At 38.1% G+C, this 15624-nt stretch overlaps 1 protein-coding gene across 6 annotated transcripts in view; it reads right to left on the minus strand.

The window, feature by feature from the left end:
• LOC106084394 (sarcolemmal membrane-associated protein) overlaps positions 1 to 15624 on the minus strand; it is a 32295-nt gene that overhangs the window by 12639 nt on the left and 4032 nt on the right. For 2 of the 6 annotated variants that reach the window (XM_013248047.2, XM_013248052.2), the window contains exon 2: positions 4709 to 4738. The exons of 2 other annotated variants lie outside the window; for them this stretch is intronic. The gene's annotated coding sequence lies outside the window, so the exon portion shown is untranslated. Of the gene's footprint in view, positions 1 to 4708; positions 4739 to 12592; positions 13060 to 15624 lie in introns of all 6 variants that reach the window. 2 more of the 6 variants (XM_013248048.2, XM_013248049.2) reach the window with 2 other exon arrangements.

The following is a 15624-nucleotide window of genomic DNA, read 5'->3' on the forward strand; positions in this document are numbered from 1 at the left end:
TAAAATAATGATAACAAAAAAATTGCAAAATGGTCAAGCAACAAAAGGGACAGAAAAACAATATTTCTTACATAACTTAATTTCAACAACCTTTCGTCAAAATCCGAAGAAAAATGCATAGCAGCTATATCGAAATGTGTTCCGATTTCGACCAAATACTAATAAGTACAAGTCATTGTTCAATTGTATATAACAAAATATTGATCTTTTTAGTAGCTATATCAAACAAAACCCCGATCTGAACCATATACGACATGGATGTCGAAAAGCCTAACATAAATCACTGTGTCAAATTTCAGAGAAAATGGATTATAAATGTGTCTTTTATGGGGCCAAGACTTTAAATCGATATATCGGTCTATATGGCAGCTATATGCAAATTCGTCACGATTTTGGGCCAAATTACAGAAAAATGTCTAAGAGCCTAACACAACTCACTCTCCCAAATTTCGACAAACTCGGACAATAAATGCATATTTTATGGTCCCAAAACCTTAAATCGAGAGATTGGTCTATATGGCAGCTATATCCAAATCTGGATCGATCTGAGCCCAATAATGTCGAAGGGCCTAACACAACTAACTGTACCAAATTTTGGCAACATCGGACAATAAATGCGCCTTTTATGCGCTCAAAACCTTAAATCGAGAGATCGGTCTACAAGGCAGCTGTATCCAAATCTGGACCGATTTGTACCATGTTGCAGAAGTATGTCGAGGGGATTAACTTTACTCACTATCCCAAATTTCAGCAAAATCGGATAATAAATGTGGCTTTTATGGGCCTAAGACCCTAAATGGACGGATCGGTCTATATGGGGGGCTATATCAAGATATAGTCCGAACATATCCTGCTTATGGACAAAAAAAAATCAGTGCAAAGTTTCAGCCCAATATCTCTATTTTTAAAGACTGTAGCGTGATTTCAACAGACAGAAGGACGGACATGGCTAGTTCATCTTAGATTTTTACGCTGATCAAGAATATATAAACTTTATAGGATCGGAAATGGATATTTCGATGTGTTGTAAACGGAATGACAAAATGAATATACCCCAACCTTCGGTGGTGGGTTAAGGCCATCAAGAAGTAGAGCTGTCGAAATATCGATATTTAATTTTTTGACTGAATATCGTTTGATATTTTTCCGATGGATACTTTTGGAAAATTTAATTTTTTTAAAAAATTAAACAAAAATAAACGATGCGAAATTAAATTTATCTTTTAAAATGAATTGCGCCTATAAAGGGCGCAATTTTCATCCGATTAGGTTAACATTTTGTACAATGATTACCCTCATGACTTCCAACTGATTTTATTAATCTTGGTTTTATTTGGTCTGTGAATTGATACTACTTCTATATAAATCGATCTCCTGATTTTTAGTTCTCATTTTTGCCTGAAATATAGTAGATGGGTAATTAACGATAGTTAATCGATATATATTACTAAAACTATCGAATGTTGCGACTATCGATAGTTTGCCAGGTCTATCAAGAAGGATAACATATCCCAAAGAAAACAAACCGCAGCAAAAACAGACATCTGTTTAAGCAGTCGACAACCATAGTGTGTGACAAAATCACATAAATTTTTTTATTGTCAATTGAAATACATATCTCTGAGTCTGCCACAGCAGAAAAATGTGTGTTATATGCTATGCAGCAGCAACAGCCGCATTTAAAAGTTGATTAACCTTTTGTGACGATGTCTGACATCACATAAACCATGAGTAGCAGAGTAGTAGTAGTATTGGCAGCAAGTACAATAACAATTTTCATACAAAATATATTTTTGGTATCACCACAGCAGCAATGAAAATGAGTTTGTTTGTTTATACTGCTAAACAGAAACAACAATAAACAAACTAACAAATAACGGTGTGCATTTGGAGGATCGAGTAGCCCTACAAATGCACACAAATAAGTGTTTGTATGTGCGTAAATACGAGTACATAACTTCTTGGCAATAAAAATTCTGCACCGAAAAAATTCGTTACGTACAATATGTATTTCAAAACACAAATCGATTCCCTGACCAACTCGTATAGAAAATAAACTTAAGTTGGGAAATGTTTTTAAAAATAGCCATGTCGTCGCATCTTGTTCCATACCCAACTACACTCTGCACAAGCACCGACACCGGCAGAGAGAAATGAATAAAAAACATTTCACAAGAATGAACATAAAGACGACAACGGGACCCACAAAAGTGCGTCGTCGTCCACCATCCATATGAAGGCAAAACGTACAAATCTTATTTAAACAACAACTTTTGGTTAGATTGTCTGGTCAGCCGTTTTGTATATTGTAGACTTAAATGCGTATGGTTTATGTTCGGTTGTGCTATTGCCGTTTGGGATTGGGTAATTGTGGTGTGATATTTTTGTAAACAGAAAAACCACCATCCACAGAGCGAGAAGAACATGCCATAAACGCGCACATTTGACTCTAAATAAAGGGTGAATGCTTCAAGATGTTATGAATTTTCTATATGTATGTTGAGACAACTATGCATGCATTTTATTCATTTTACTTTTAAAAGCGGAATATTCTGTTCAACTTTGGTAGTAGTTGCGAAAACTTTTTAATAAAATATAATTTTTTTTTAAATAACATGCCATTTTTCGCCATCTCAATCTTAAATTCATTCAAAAATTATTTGCCATCAAGCCACCTTTTTCAAACTTTTTAACTTATAAAAAATGTTACAAATGAACTAGGAAAAAGTAGATTCAGATTTAGATATAGCTCCCATATATATCTTTTTCCGGTATGTACTATTACGGCTGTAATAGCCTTATTTTTGTCTCGAAAATTTCAAAATTTTGTTATGAGAAGTTCTCTCATCATCAGATGAGTATACTTTGACCGCAGGTGTGCCACAAGGCTCTGTCCTTTCACCTTCCCTTTTTCTCATTTTCATTGACAATCTATTGGGTCAGACTTCGAATCCAGTCTACTCATTTGCCGATGACAGTAGTCTGTGTCATTCATATCCATTCGACCATGGGCCCAGTCCTCAATAAATTGTGGACCGGTGGCGTATTATGGGTGAGACGCTCTACCAGGATTTGTTGGCCATTTCCGAGAGGGGTAGAATGAACAGAGTAGACTTTAATGAACAGAGGATGCAGTGCTGTCTTGTCTCACAAGCGATTCACTGACCCACTACAATCGTCGATATCTATCGACGGTATAGATATTGAAAAGTTAGATGCTCTTGATGTTCTGGGCATGAAGATACAATGTCATGTCCGCTGGTCAAAACACGCATTCGAAGTGTCGAAAGAAGCATTCAAGTGTTTGGGTTTTCTTGTGTGGTGCAAGAAATATTTCACCTCTTCCGATCTTCTCAATATCTATACTACCTACATCAGGCCGAGGATGGAATATAACTGTCATATATGGACATGACCTCCAAAATCATTCTTGGAGCTACTTGAACGGGTTCAACGGAGAGCGATGGTGTTGATTGGGGACAGTAGTCTATCCAACTCTATTGCTTCTCCTGAACATCGTCGGAATGTGGGTAGCGATTTATAGCTCTATCGTTATTTTCATGGCGTGTGTTCCAGTGATATTCGTTTTTATCCCAGATGTTAGGATGTTCACCAGGAACACAAGACTTGCCAGGAACTCACACCCTTTGATTAACTGATTAGCCAGTCGATCGAACCATGCATTACCGAGAAAAATCATTTTTCGCCCGAACCATTCGTATGTGAAATCGACTTCCGACTAATGTCTTACCCACCGACATTGACGTTCAGAAATTTAAGGCGAATACCAATAAACACTAATCCCTCTTTCCTCCTTCCAGCCCTTAACTTTCCTAATTGCCAACGCATTGCACTGCATATGTAGGGGACATACCTTGCGTGTTGGTTACGGAAAAAAAGCGCACAAAGGACGGATTAAATTTTCCTTATTTTTGAGACTTGAGGAAGGCTGAAACCAGTGAAGCCACTGCGTGACTTTATATTCCATTATGAAATGGAATGAAACCAGTCAGGCCTAAGTGCTTTCATGCTGTAATTTAAATGGTACATAAAGATTCGTTGAGGAACCGCCTAGTAGAAGAGAAAGTAAGATGGTAGGTTAGGAAGTTTCATACTCGCACCTGCGACTTAAGAAGAAAGAAAATATTGTACCTATTCACAATGACCCATGGCCTCAACGGACATAACCTACGCTTCAACAAAAAAGGGTAATATTTTGCATTCCACATTGAGGGGAGTAAGGCGTATGGGGAGAACAGGGGGCTATTTGTAGAGTATGCATATATGAAATCACGTTATCGGGGTATATTATTTCCATATTAAAGATATTTAGAAACTACTACATGTACAGAAATCTTACGAAAAAATTTCAAAAATGTTCATCAAAAACCAGTTTTTTGTGAATTTTCTTTAAAAATCAAATTTCAACGTATAATTTGCGCAGATTTTGTGTTGAAATACCATTTTCTACTAAAACCTCTGTTACAACAACAACAAAATTAAGCTTCGCATAAAAGTCCTTCTCAATTTTAATTGACGTTTCATTCTTTTAGTAAAAGCTTGTGATATGTACATATGTATGTTTGTATGTATGAGTATGTTATGCACCATGAAATGTGTACACATAAACATGCACAATGTTGAAAATAGTCAAGCTTGCATACAAAATGAACACATGTTTAGTACAATACATTCATGCAGTACTCACGCAAATTGTAAAGAAATATCCACAAACCCCCTAGAAGAGAACAAAAATAATCTAAATATTTAAAACTTTCTTTTATTATGGCTTTAAACACCCCCTTAAAATTATCCTTCTTTGTGTGATGTTTGTTTATGGCACAAGAACAGCAAAAGTTAAAGGTTTAGGGAAGAAAAATGCTTAGTGTCCACCAACAAGCAGCACTCATGGAAAAAAAACATTCCTAAAAATTTTCGAAAAATACACAAATGGCTGGTGCATACATAATAGCCAGTAAACACAACACATTGCAACAAATGCTAGTCCAAGTGTAATGAAACCTAGGCAACGTATGCATTTTTGATTTTTTTTGTAGTAGGCGCAGACTGCCAGTATGGCATAATTAACCAGTATGACAACATCTCATTTGGCTAGAAAAATAATAGATGTGGTACGGTAAACACGATTGCAGTGTTGTGTTCTTTTTTTTCATTTTCTGGAATAAAAATATTTTGTATTTTTAAACTTATTTTTGGGGGCCGGTGTATTATTAAATTCCTACTGCAGACATACATACATACAAACTATGTACTTAAATTTGTCCTACTTACGAAATATGATGACGTTTTTGTTTACCAATTTAATGATGTCACATTAGTTGGAGGTATGGAAAAGTCAAAAAGAAGCATATATTTCAACCGTAGAAATTGTCGGTAAAATTATAAATCCCATACAGGTGACTGGCAAACTGTTTAAAATCACGTTGAGATACAGAATACGTTCTGGAGTGATTTAATGGCGAACTGGTTATCTAAAAAGAAATTTATGCTTATCCCATATTGCACTAATTTTCTTAGTGCAAGTATCTTTGCTTGATACAAGGGGTTGTTGAGTAAATTGTGTCTGAGTCAAATATCCTATAGGCGTTAAAAAGTTTCGACACCTTTAGATCGCCAGACGCTGATAATGTATCAATTGTTGATACATTATCAGGGTGACATATACTCTACATAAAACACTATGTGCAAAATTTCAGTCAAATCGAACGAGAATAGCGCCCTCTAGAGGCTTAAGAAGTCAAGACTCAAGATGGGTTTATATGGCAGTTACATCAAAATGTGGACCGATATGAACCATACTTAGCGCGGCTATTGGAAGTGATAACAAAACACCTCGTGTGAAATTTTAAACAAATCGGATGAGAATTGCGCGTCCTATTGGCTCAAGAAGTCAAGATCTAAGATCGGTTAATATGACAGCTATACGAGATTATGAAACGATTTGAATCATACTTAACACAAACACAGTTGTTGGAAGTGATATCAAAACACCACGTGCAGAATTTCAGTCAAATCGGACGAGAATTGAATTAAGAAGTCAAGACCCAAGATCGGTTTATATGGCAGCTATATCAAAACATGGACCGATTTGGCCCATATACAATCCCAACTAAACTAGAAAGTATTTGTGTAAAATTTCCAGCGGCTAGCTTTACTCCTTCGAAAGTTAGCGTGCTTTCGACAGACAGACGAACGGACGGACATGGCTAGATCGACTTAAAATGACATGACGATCAAGAATATACACATACTATATGGGGTCTCAGACTCATATTTCGAGGCGTTACAAACGGAATGACGAAATTAGTATACCCCCATCCTATGGTGGAGGGTATAAAAATATCTCGAAAATTATCTCGAATAAAAATATTTTCAATTAAAAAATTAATTGAATCTGAACTTTTTTTCAAATTACGATCGTGATGGAAATTTTTTAAATTTTCAACTAAGAAATTAAATGATTCATTAATTTTTTTAATAGAATCTAAACATTTTCCAATTACGATCGTGATGGAAATTTATGAAATTTTCATTTAAAAAATTAATTGATACAATCTTTTTTTATTTGAATTTGAATTTTTTCAATTACGATCGTGATTGAAATTTTGGAAATTTTCAATTTAAAAATTTATTGATTCAATCATTTTTTTAATTGAATCGGAACTTTCTTTTCAATTACGACCGTGAATGAAATTTTGGAAATTTTCAATTAAAAAATTAATTTATTCAATCATTTTTTAATTGAATCTGAACTTTTTTTCAATTATGATCGTGATTGACATGTTTGAAATTTTCAATAAAATTTCCCAGTTCCGAGCTAACCTTCTTATGGTAACGAAGAACATCACACAGATTGGAGCTCAAAGCTCCAGCCTGTGTGATGCTCATTGTCATCCCTAAGTTATAGAAGGTACGGTAACTTCTATACGTAGTAGACGATCAGGTGGGCTCAGGGGTGTAGTTTGAGGAACTCGGACTGGTCATATCTGGAAGATTACCCGAGCAAGGTAGTATGTGCCAAAACGGTCCTCAACTGTCGCAGATGTCTTAACGACAAGGCTGGAGAGTTCAAAATTCACAAACTCTAGGTGCTTGCAACAAAAATGGTTCAGGGGAATGTAGAAACTGTAACTCTAATCTGTGGGTATGCCTCTACTAAATTTCCCATAACCATTCCATTAAGGAACAGTGGTTATTTCCAGAGACCATCCAAATCATCATCTTGTGGATAGGCATCCACCGCCCAGAAACCTCTAGATCGAGCGGTATATCAAGCGGGTCTTGACGACATTCATACAGAGACAGTAGCAGATGCGGTTAATAGCTACAGGGTGAATGTAGTCTTTGGAGAACGACCGCCTCCTATTGCACCTGAAGAAATTGACCTCCAACGGCAAACCAGAGTTGTTATGGCTCAATTACGATCCTGCAGATGCAGCCGCCTCAACTCCTACCAGGGACCACACTACACAAACGTCAACTGTTTAACTACCCAACCTTACCCACTCGACACAGATCCCTCAGGAGGCTAAAAAAAACTCACTTTTTCAAATTTCAGCGAAATGGGATAAAGAATAAAGCTTTTATGGGCTTCAGACCCTTTATCGGGAGATCGGTCTATATGGCAGCTATATCCAAATATAGTTCGATCTGAAACATATTTGGGCCAGATGTAAAGTGGCCTAAAGCTACTCACTGTTTGAAATTTCAGCGAAATCGGATAAAAAATAAAGCAAGCATTATAATAAATAAAGTAATAAATAAAGCTTCTATGAGCTTCAGACCCTTAATCGGCTAATCGGTCTATACGACAGCTATATCTAAATACAGTCCGACCTTTACCATATTTGGCGGGTGGCCTAAAACTACTTACTGTTTCAAATTTAAGCGAAATCGGATAAAAAATAATGGATTTATTGGCTTCATACTCTTTATCAAGACATCGGTCTATATGGCAGCTATATCCAAATATAGTCCGACCTGAATCATATTTAGGTCAGATGTCAGGAAGCCTTACACTATTCACTATTTTAAATTTCAGACGTCTCTGTGCCAAATTTCAGCTCAATATCTCAGTTATTGAAGGCTGTAGAGTATTACAGCAGACGGACGGACAGACACACGGACATAATTAAATCGTCTTAGAATCTTACGACGACCCGAAATATATATACTTTGTAGGGTCGGAAATTGATATATCGATGTGTTGCAAACGGAATGACTAAATGAATGAACCCCCTTTCCTACAGTGGTGGGTATAAAACAGCATCATTACACAAAAACACAAACATTGGGAAAAAGTGCAGCTTATAGACAGGGTTGTCGAGCGTGATTAATGTGATAATTGTATTATAGAGGCGTTTTCGCAATAAATACGATTCAAATAGAATATACCAACGCACGGCCCTTGAAGCCATCACACCTAATATGCTTGAAAAGTCTTCTAACCAAAGACGAAATGCGTCCCATAGTAGTTGGTGTGTGTTGCCATCTCTGGCTTTCCTTTTCCATTTGCAAAGAAAATCTCCGATCATTGAGCTCGCCTCGACAGAGAAACAAACAAAATTTTTAAATCAATATTTTTTTAAAATGTGGTCTAAAGGTTCACTGAACTGCAGTTTCTGCAGTTGTTTTCGAGAAGTAACTCAGTCAACCAACAATTCTTATAAGCTTGGGCAAAATTTACTCGAATGAGAAAAATTTGCTCTTAATCGCTAAGAAAACAGAGGCATATTTGTTTTTGGAAGATAACATGATAGTTTTTGTTCAGCTAATAATGTTAATCAACAATATTTTGTAGTCAATTCTTTTAAGAGTAAATTTTCTATAAATTAACCAACATTTTGTTCTATTGCAGCTGACGTCTTTGTTTCAATTCATATAGGTCAGCCAATAACCTTACCGCTCCCGTCTTCGTTGGTCTTTTGTAAGCACATTTATCGAGAATGCCAGCGGCGAAGTAGCGACATTCAATAGATATGGGCCGTTATTATAGAAAATAAAACATTCACATTCAGCTAAATAAATAAAATGTAAATTTCTATTGTTTCCAAAGAAAAAAAAACGTTAGAGCAACACACAAAGATAATACGAGTATCTTGCCCGACAAGCGGTGATTAAAACGAAATTTCACCCAAAATATCGAGAATTTAAAAAGTAATTCAGGTGTGAATAGAAACTATTTCTACTGGTGTACGTTGTATTTTCGATTCAAATTCATAAAGAGTGAATAATTTTATGCAAAAAAAAAAAAAAAATATGTAAAAAAACAACAAAGACAGCAGTGCACAAACAGTCCAAATGAATGGGAAGGCACGATCGCTGTTTATACATACAAAGAATTTTAAGTGATATCTAGAGTATGTTGTACTATATTCTAGTCGAGTTTGTATACATATGGAGGATTTCATATGAAATTTTCATCTTTAGGATTGACATTTAGATCACATTTCTTACGACCAAACTTATTTACAATAATTTGAAGAAAATATGATATAGTATGGTCTTTTAGGGGATCGAAAAGTTAAGCCTGGTTTGGTTTTCTAAATGCAAGCGAAGTAAGAGAATAACAGCAGGTTTAGTAGAAGACCTGACTCTGAGCTTCGTCTCTGTCATGTTCGTAGTCTTTCCGATTAAGCAAGTCCTTGGCGCAGAGGTTAACATGTCAGCCTATGACGCCGAACGCCTGAGTTTAAATCCTAACGCAAAACCAGAAAAATTTTTAGCGGTCGTTATCCTCTTACTAATGTTGGCTACATTTGTGATGTATCTCGCCATGTTAAAATTTCTCTACCAAGTGTTGTCGCTATGCGGCACCCCGTTCGAACTCAGCATACAAAACGAGACCCCTTATCATTGATCCTTATTTTTAATCGGACTGCTTTCATTAAAACGAGAGAAGTATCCCTTGTTCCTTATTGGAATGTTCATGGGAAATTTAGTAGTTAGTTTAACACTCTTAGATTTTACTATATAATGTTCCGACAGTCCTTCTCCAGGAGGTTGTGCTTTTGCTTGGACATTGACAAAGGGCTATTTTCTATTAAACGAGTCTTTTTCTGAAAGTATAATTTTTGCAGGTTTTAGAAGTTTGCAATGAACTCTTATGCCATCCTTTGCTGTTTATTTTTGTGCAAGTTTGTCATCTCTTTAATCCAATCACAAATTAGTTGCCTTGCCTTAGCGCTTAAAGGAACGTTATTTTTTTTTGTCATTCCTATATATGTATGATATGTGTACACATATATCGTTGTCTAGCGTAGCTAGGTTATGTTTTTAGAATAAAAGAAGATGCTCCAACAGAAAGTTATTCCAAAACACACCTGACCATAATTATGTGAAAAAAGAAGCTTCTCTCTCACTCGACCTCAAGTGTCTTCTAAGGTATCCGAATCGAAAACTACTACAATTCGGCAGGATGTCTGAGGCGACTATAGGTAACCTGGCAGGATGGGGAGAGATTTCGGATCGAATAATTTGGGAAGATACCTGAGTTAGAATGCAACACTTCAAGTGTTGTGGACGGAACAAAGGGTATTTGCAGCAGGAAGTTATTTCAAAACACACCTGATCATAATCATGTGAAAAAAGAAGCTCCTCTCTCACTCGACCTCAAGCGTCTTCTAAGATATCCGAACCGAAAACTACTACAATTCGGCAAGATGTCTGAGGCGATTATAGGTAACCTGCAAGATTGGGAGAGATTTCGGATCGAATACCTTGGGAAGACACCTGAGTTAGAATGCAACGCCTCAAGTGTTTTGGACGGAAAAAAGAGTATATACATTTAAACTAGGATAGAGAATGTGACTGGGCGCCTAAATTGAACACCCAGAGAACGTTTTCTGTTTCCGTTTGACTGACTATAACATGGTCCTGAAGTTAAAAATCCGTAAGATTAGAGAATGTGGGAAATGTTAGATAATTCCAGAAGATTGCCATCAAGGAACTTGTGAATACGAAAGTTTTCATGGTGAGGCAGTACGAGTTAAGAGCATGGGGCAACGAACACGTGCAACAATGGAGGGTGGGAGGTCAACGTAAATCCTGTGGGTATATACGGATCGTGAGACATTATTATGAGACATATAGGACTGGGAGCATATTTATAGTCTGGTGGAGACCATCGTAGTGCACATATGAGCATGTCCGCCTATGACGTCTGACGCATATTTTCAAATCCCTGCGAGATTGTAAAAAAAAGTTTTCAGCGATTGTTACTCCGTCACAATGCTGGCGGTATTTGTTAGGTATACTGTCAACTAAAAACTTGTCTACCAAGTTTTTGTTGTTATTGTAAACATATTTGCATGTGGAGGTGGCGATCCTCGTCATGCTCCTGTACATGAGCAAGCTCGTTCCGGTCCAAAGGACCGATTGCCGTGGGAACAGGTTGGCCATTGGTTATTTACAGTCGCCAATAACTTGCTTTGTCATATCGAGCATCATAGGCACTCAGTATTTGTGCAAGAGCAGGTGCCGCCCGACCTCTCACTGAGACTCTTCGCTTGATACCGCTGAGTGTCCGCGATTGCTGTTGCAGCTACTCCGTATGGAGCATTCCACTATCCGCAACCTGTGGAGGCGCCCTGTAGCTCGCAGCTAAGCTTTTGAGACTCGGCCCAAAAACTTTAGTCGGACTGCACACATTGACATGAGAGAAGTATCCCTTTTGCCCTGCGCCAGTGTTATTGTTGTTATTGTAGCCATATTTTCATGTGGAGGTGGGGATCCTCGTAAGTGCTCCGCAATGACGGGAATTTCTTCCGTAGGATTGACACTTATCCTTTTCACTGAGCTCTCCACAGTCATTCGATCCTTGAGTCATTCTGGAATTCTGCAAGGATCTGGGATGGCTGAGAGGGCGGGACGGCCCTCTAGTCGGTGGGACTCCTTTCGGTCTCTCTTCTCTCCTATTTCGTTTTTTTCTGGGAATAATACTATGAATCTGAGGTTTCCGGATGAAGCGATTGGCAAATTCAGTTGCTATGCGCGTGTCCTTTATCCTAACCTTATCATTCCTCTTCCTAAATGGATGTTTAGGTACGACAAGTGTGCAGAACATTTGAAGAAGACTACAAGACGTTGGTCTATCTCCAATGCCAGTGCTCAACTATCGATACGATACCAGATTTGACCCAAGGATACGATACCAGGCTTAGGGAATATTTTTGCAGCACGCTAAAGCATGCTTTTGGAAGCGCATAGCGATTTCTGTCTTTGCGGTATGTCCATAGTGACATAGTGCTAACTTGTCCAACTAACCCAAACTAACCTGTAGAAAGATTTTTAAGGCTAGAAATTCTAAAAGAAGCCCAAAAGGCCGAAGTGGTGGGAGAAGTTTACTTCTTAATTCAGTCATGGAATCATAGATTCTGATAACACATAACAAGTTTAGCAATTTTAATTTTTTCAATATGGAAATCTCATACTAAATCCTTCATATGTACATGTACTTCTATAACAAAATATATAGCAAAAGAAAGTTCTTAGAGAAGTAGATAGTATGTCATAAATATGAGTGTATATATGCATGTGCAAATTTTTTGTTAATAATACCACTACTACTGACCAGACGTCGGCCAAGGCAACAAATCTAAGCAACAACATGATGCTGAAGATGTTGAATCGTCTTCTTCTTCTAACAATGATGACGACGACAATGTGTTTGACTTAAGTTATCCCTCCAATCGTGGAATTCAGACGGAAGGATGGGAGGGAATACGAGCACCACAATAATAACAATAAAAAAAAACTTGAGCTAAAAAATGACACCACCAGCAAATAAACACCGTAGGTCGTACACTACCCCAACACTACGTTGAGCCACCCTTCTTCTATCTTTGTTTTTGTTGTTTATAACAATGCTTTGGATGGAATGCGCTTGCAAAACGATGACGTTATGTTATTGTTGCATGCTGCTGGCGACTGATGTTTCGTCATTGTTTGCTGATGGTATGCATATTCCTTCAGGTCAGTGGGGGCTGTGGTTGACTTAATATACTGCTTTCGCTGCTCTCGCAAATATAATAGACGTAGCTAAAAAGTGGAAAACAATTAGGTTCAACGCAGAATATTTTCAACAAATTAAAAAAATTTAACAAAAGGTTGTAGATAGAATTTTAAAAAAATATATACATATGTACGTGTGTCTAAAAAAAACTTTTCTGTCACTGTCCATGTATTATGTGGATGCAATTTTTTTGATTCCCTGGTCTTGTTATGTCTCGTCATGTTTCGATTTGACCTGAACACTACTTGATGGGCCCCAGCCAGCCAACATTACGTATTTGGCTGTCAGTGAGTGTACATCGTTTTCTTTGGTCTTTGCGAATATTACTGTTTCAACCACATATACACACTTACATACACACACGTTTGTACTTTTTTCGTGCTGGTATCTTTTGTTCTGGAAGCGTGATTTTGCTAAGCGTGTGGTGCTGAGTGGCTTTTGGAGGAATTTGGTCTGTGGTGTGGCTGTTGGTGGAGGCTTCTGCTGGAGTGGTGTGAATCCAGGAAGCTGTCGTTGGGAGTGAAGAAGAAAGAAAGCGCCATGGCGGCTAAGCCGCTCATTTTGGCGCATGTGGTGTCTGATAATTTCAAGTCGATTAAGACTAAGGAGAAATTGTATGATGTCAATAGGAGAATGCTTGAGGAAAATATGGATGAAGCGTGTGCAAGTGAAATGATTGCTGAGGGTGCTGCTATTGAATGTACCGTTGGGAGTATTGGAAGTGTTGGTGCGAGCTGCGACAAGATATTGGAAAGCAATGTTGCTAGTGGTATGAGTGGTGAGATGTGTGCTGGTGTGAGTGCTGCGACTGGAAGTAGAAGGAAGGATGCCGCTAAAACAGGTAACGGGGTATCTAGAGGACGGGAGGGGGAAGATGATATGCAGAATAAGAGAAGAAGAACAGAGGAGAATGTGATAATTACTTATAATGAGGGGCATGTTGGTGACTTTGCTGTCCTTGTCGATACATCAAAGTCTGATGAAATTAGAAATACGAGAAGAAGAAATGGTTTATATCTGTACGAGAAAATTAAAGATATTATTTCTGCTAGTGATGGCATTGATGAGATTAAGGATGTGGGGCGTACAATGTATAAGATAAAGTTCTTTACTGCGGTGGCAGCCAACAAGTTTGTTAGTAACAAGAGATTGGCTGAGAGGAATTTGAAGGCGTTCATTCCACGTAATTTTGTGGAAACTTTTGGTGTGCTCAGGGATGTACCTCTGTCGATTACTGAGGACGAAATTGCTGCTGATGTAAGAAGATGCTTAGCAATAGAGGATTCCCCTCTTAAATTGATGTCTGTACAGAGGTTCACTAGAAGAGATTTGGATGATAGAACAAGGATGATTCCTACTGGGTCGGTGAAGGTTGGTTTTAGCGGGGGTGCACTCCCAAGAGATGTGAAGGTGAATTATACGAGGACAATGGTGCATACGTTCTATCCGAGTGTAAGGCAATGCAGGAAGTGTGGAAGGCTTGGGCATTTGGAGATGGGCTGTAAGTCCAGCAGAAGATGTCTGAAATGTGGCGTAGAGGGCGATCAATGCGGAGGAGACTGTGAGATCATCAGGTGTGTGCTCTGTAGGAAGACTGGCCATCTGGCGTCTAACAGAGATGTGTGCCAAGTTTGGCAGAAAGAGACAAGGATCAACAAGTTGATGGCTGAGAACAAGATGTCGAGGTCGGAGGTTTTGGATTCGTTTGGACAAGTAAGAACTAATAGATTTGAGGAGCTGATGGACAATGAGGATTTCCCGCAGATGCAAGGGGGAGGAAGAAATGTTAGAGATAGAGTCAGAGAGTCTAACAGGATTTTGACGCCGTGGGCGTATAATGCGGTTGCGAAGAAGGTTTCTAATGCGCGTAAGGAGGTGGTTGTGGCGCAGGGCGCGCAGATACATCCGAGAATGTTTGATGAGGTGTCTCCCTCTCAGCCAGTATACCAGTACCCTGGCTACAGCAGGGTGAGTGAGCTGGAGAAGATCATGCAAGAGCTGCTGAAATTTATGCGGGATCATTTTACGCAAGTGGGCAGTGATGCGGGCCTGGTGGCTGTCAGGCATTTTTCAGAGCGTGTTAATAAAGTTGGAATTAGTAATGATGTTCAGTTGATTTCTACGGCCAGTAACAATGACAATCAAAATATTACAGTATAATGTGCAATCGCTGAAGAAGAACAAAGCTACATTAGAATATTTGCTAAACAAGGATGGTTTTGATATTTGCTGCTTATGTGAGACTTTTTCTCATGATGACGTTAACAAGAATAATAAAATTTTTAACTTTAACCTGGCGGAAAAGAAACGTGGTGATGGCTACGGAGGCGTGGCCATTGGCCTAAGAAAATATATTAGTTTTAAAACTTTAGACTTTGTTACTGACTTGGATATTGTGATTGTCAAAACTCTGAACTTGAAGAAGAACTTTGTCTTTTGTGCTGTTTATTGTCCTCCGTCTATATCGGTTCCTGCTTTCGAGCTTGAGATGTCGACTCTTTTGAACTACCTGGAGACTTTGAATGATGTTGTATTGCTTGGTGACTTTAATGCGAGATGCCTGGCTTGGGGTGACAGTGTCACCATGCCTA

The sequence above is a fragment of the Stomoxys calcitrans genome, chromosome 3, assembly GCF_963082655.1.
Source record: "Stomoxys calcitrans chromosome 3, idStoCalc2.1, whole genome shotgun sequence".
Classification (NCBI taxonomy): Eukaryota; Metazoa; Arthropoda; class Insecta; order Diptera; family Muscidae; genus Stomoxys; species Stomoxys calcitrans.